Source organism: Condylura cristata, unplaced genomic scaffold (genome assembly GCF_000260355.1).
Source record: "Condylura cristata isolate star-nosed mole 26May11 unplaced genomic scaffold, ConCri1.0 scaffold00046, whole genome shotgun sequence".
Lineage (NCBI taxonomy): Eukaryota > Metazoa > Chordata > Mammalia > Eulipotyphla > Talpidae > Condylura > Condylura cristata.
This window is the reverse complement of record NW_004567147.1, coordinates 28,956-33,250: the sequence shown is the minus strand read 5'-3', so window position 1 is coordinate 33,250 and position 4,295 is coordinate 28,956.

The following is a 4,295-nucleotide window of genomic DNA, read 5'->3' as shown; positions in this document are numbered from 1 at the left end:
AAAACATGCTTGACCATTGTGTCTCCTGCTCCCTGAAGGTCAGACTTCCTGCAGATTTGGTGGCAGAATACTCAGACAGAGTGCAAGACTGGGTTGGAGGTAAAATAATGCCTTAAAATGTGCCAATTATGAGGAAAAAATTAGGTTAGTTTCCTCAAGGATTAACTTGTCAGCAATAAATGTTAATTTGTTTTATTTTTCTACTGTAAAGCATTGAATCAGATGACTTTAAAATCATATGAAAAATGTCAAAAAGTTATGGGAAAGAAGAATTATGGTTGCTGGGGCCAGGGTTTTGGCCCAGATCTGTTTTATGCTAAATATGGGAATGTTTCCACTCTCACCCATAAAATGGGGCTAACAGAGTCTAGATGGTCTGCCTCACAGGGGTTTTAAAGGAATTAATCAAAACAATAATCTTTAACTTATAGATCTAGCTTATAAATGAATCTTTATAAAAAGGAATTTGTATCAGTAAATGAGGTTATACAAAATTTTAAATTTAAAAATAAAATACAAAGATTGAGAATAGATTAAGGGAAAAACCCAGGTTTTTACTGTTTATAAGAGATGAGTTTCACTACAAAGATATTTGAGATTTATAGGTATTTGAAAATAAATTGGTGGAAAAGATGTTGTAACATAGAAACTTCAAACCCAGGTTTTTACTGCTTATAAGAGATGAGTTTCACTATAAAGATATTTCAGATTTATAAAGATATTTCAAAATAAATTGGTGGAAAAGATGTTGTAACATAGAAACTATAAAGTGACTAGAGCGGCTATATCAATAACAGAAAAGAAAGGCATTTCAAAATAGAACCCATTGCCAGGGATAAAGAGAGAACCCTCATGGTGATAAAATCTAAATAAAATCTAGAATTCTAGAAATCTAGAACTTTCACAATTCGAAACAGGGAAGAGACCATACTTGCCTGGGTGGAATGGGGAGAAAGGCTGAAATATAAAGATATGGGGGGGCCTTCTCAAGAGGAGGGGGCAGTACACTATGTTTGTTATGACAGGAGCCCCAAGTTATGGTCGGATCCTGAATAATTGTTGATATTCATCTAACCGTCTCTCTAAAATTGGTGAATTTTATTTCACGCAAAGATCCTAAGAAGTAAAAGTGGGGGGGGGGCTCCCTTGTGGACCAGGACTTAAAGTCTCAGTGCTATCAAGCCACTGGGGCATGAGTTATATCCTGCCCAGAGAGGTGACCCCAAGGGCACAGGAGATCTCTCCTGTCTCACCACTGCTCCCTCAGCAGTGTATTTCAGTAGATTGGCATGTTCTGCTCCCCACTTTGTCTTTGATGAATCCTCTGACCTCCTCCATCTCTGGCCTGGAACCCAGTTCTTACATGCATAAATAAAATCATTTTTTTTAAGACTTATTTATTTGTGCATACAGACTGGGGTACAGGCCAGAGACACAGGGGTGGTGAGAGGCTTCACCAGAGACAGAGAGGGGAGCAGAACAGGCAGATCAACGAAGTACACTGCTGAGGGCAGCAGCGGGCAGGTCAGGTGAGGCCTGCCCTGCCATGTGGATCATCTCCTGGGCAGGATCAAACTCATGTGGAAGTGGCTGCCAATATTTTCAGAGTGCTAAGACTTAACCCTTGAGCCATCAGAGGGGCCAGAGAAAAAACATTTTCAATATTGAACACCTACTCATGATAAAACCTCTCAGCTAATTAGGAATAACAGGTCACTTCTTCAACTTGGAAAGCCTTCAGTTAATATCACACTTTATGGAAAAAAAACTGTCCCATAAGGAACAGATCGTGACTCTAGAGTCCACCATATGGAGAGCTTCCACAGAGCACCATGCAGGAAAAAGTAATTATAGTAAAAGAATTATAAAGATGAAGTAAAGTGCTTGATTTGCAGCTGACATGATCATGTAAGTAAGAAATCCCAAGGTAAAGAAGGCGTCTAGAACTAATAGATGAATTTACCAAAATTGTTGGGAGTAAAGGTCCCTTCAACTTTGATGTGTCAGCGATGCAAACTGAGGAAAATGGATAATAGCATAAGAACAAAATAGGTGTCATTTTAATGCAAGTGCTTTAAACTGGTACACTGAAACCCGCAGCCGCACTGACAGAAAGTTAGGAGTAAAGGTGATAAAGTTACAAATGAGTGGTCTCTTGGATAAGCACTAATAGTTCGTCTTTCCCCCTCCTTTGACAAGTTTGTGTTCTTTATGACGACTGGTGTCTCAGATGACCATCAGCAAGTTTGTCTCTCAGACAGCCATAAGCGAGTTTGTGTTTCCCTGCTCCTTCAGTTTCTCCTCCCTTGACAGGTTTGGGCTCAAGGAAAGGGAAAGTGGGAAAGCAGACAGGGAGAAAGCTCCCTGGTGCTGACTCCTCTCCTCCCCTGCTTTCCCAGCCCCCTCCCATTACTCTCCTGATCCCCCTTCTGGCCTGTCTTTGTGTAAATAGAGGCTGGGGCCCACCTGCTTCCATTCCAGCACCCACTTTTACTCCCTCCCCTTTGCAGACCCTCACCCATCTCCCCCTTTTTCTTGGTTCAGCTTTGTATAAAAGCCCTGCCCCTGCCAAAAAACAGGGCTGTGGCTTTCAGACATGGGTCTGCTGCCCTCCTCATTTATGGACAAACAAAGCCACTTTCCTTTTCCTCAAACTCTGTTTCCTTTTATTGGCTGAGGGAAGCTGAGACCTGCGTTCAATCAAAGGGCAAGAACAGTCATATTCCAGGACTGGAATAATCTGCATTGTTAAGGCATCAATTCTGCCAAAATTGATCCTTCGATGAAAGGTAATTCAAACCTGAACCCCAAATGCCAATCAAAATGTTGCTGGTTGTTTTACTTTCAAGGTATTGACAAATGATGCTACAACTTTATTCCAATGCAAATGACTTCAAAGTCAAAATACTTTGGGAAAAGGAGGAAGTTTGGAGGAGGCTCAGTTCCTGGCTGCCAGCCTCACCATGGAGCTAGGGTCAGAGTGCATGGAGCTGGCACAGGGTGGTCCTGCCCAGCAGGGCAGAGTAGGGAGTGTGGGAGATCACGCGGAGGGCCACAGACAGGCTGTGAGGGCCCCTCAGAGGGCGCCGTGTGGGGACTCGGCGGACACAGGAAGGGTGGGCACCCTCGCCTCCTGCTCATGAGGGGAGGCCAAGACTGAAGGAAAAGCTCAGCCTTTGTGGAGATTAAACAAAAGCCCAGACTCAACAGAAGCTGTACTATGCAAAGAGGTATAATAGGAACCACAGTTTTGAGCCACCAATGCAATTTTACATTTCTAGTGCACATCTATTTATTTATTTTTAAAGATGTATTTACTTATGCGTACAGAACTGAGGTCCAGGCCAGAGGTCCAGGGGACTTGAAGGATTTACCAGAAACACATGGGAGCAGAACAGGCAGATGACCGGAGCACACTGCTGAGGGGTGCAGGGGGGGAGACAGGAGAGGTCTGCTGGCCCATGTGGGTCAGCTCCCTGGCGGGGGATGAAACAATTCTTGCTCCAGGGTGCGGCAGCTTCACAGTGCTCCCATTGCACCACCAGAGAGGGCCCCTTTAGAAAGAAAAAGGTAATGAGTGAAAATAACTTCAATATTTTATAAAGCTCAAAGTATGCGACAATGTTGTAATATCAGCACATAAACAATGGAAAGATGAGAGATAATTCACGATCTTCTCATACTTGACCTTTTGCAAACTGGTGTTTGAAGTCTGTAAAGGCTGAAAGCCCTGAACCTGCATCCTGTCATGGGGGAACTTTGCTCCAGTCCCAGGGGCTCTGGGATGTGCTGACCAAGTCAGACTTCCTGACCCCTCATGCTGGGTGCAAGAGAGAGTGAGCACGAACACAGCTGGGGGATCCCCTCTGTCTCCCCTCCTCTCCCCGCTCTTCCCACTCAGAGGTCCTCAACTCCCCAGAGTCCAGATTTCATGATGCCCCAGCACAATGGGGAGCAGGGCAGGAGACTCACCCTGGCCCCACAGCTCCTCAGCGGGGGATGGGGGGCTTCCTGAAGGCTGTCCCCCTGCCCCAAGCCTCAGGGTTCCCCACAGAGCAGGGCTGTGCCCAGGGTGATTCTAGAACAAGCTTCCTCACAATGACACAGATCCCCTCACCTACTTCAGGACTCAGTTCTACTGTCACACACGGGAAAGCCTCCCCTGAGCAGAGTATTTAACATACAACCAGCTCCTCATGGCCCCTGCCTGGTTCCATTTCCCGAAGTCACTCATTAGTGTCAGATCCTGATCATGGACAATTGTCTTATTGCTTAAGGTTAGAAATTCAATCAGC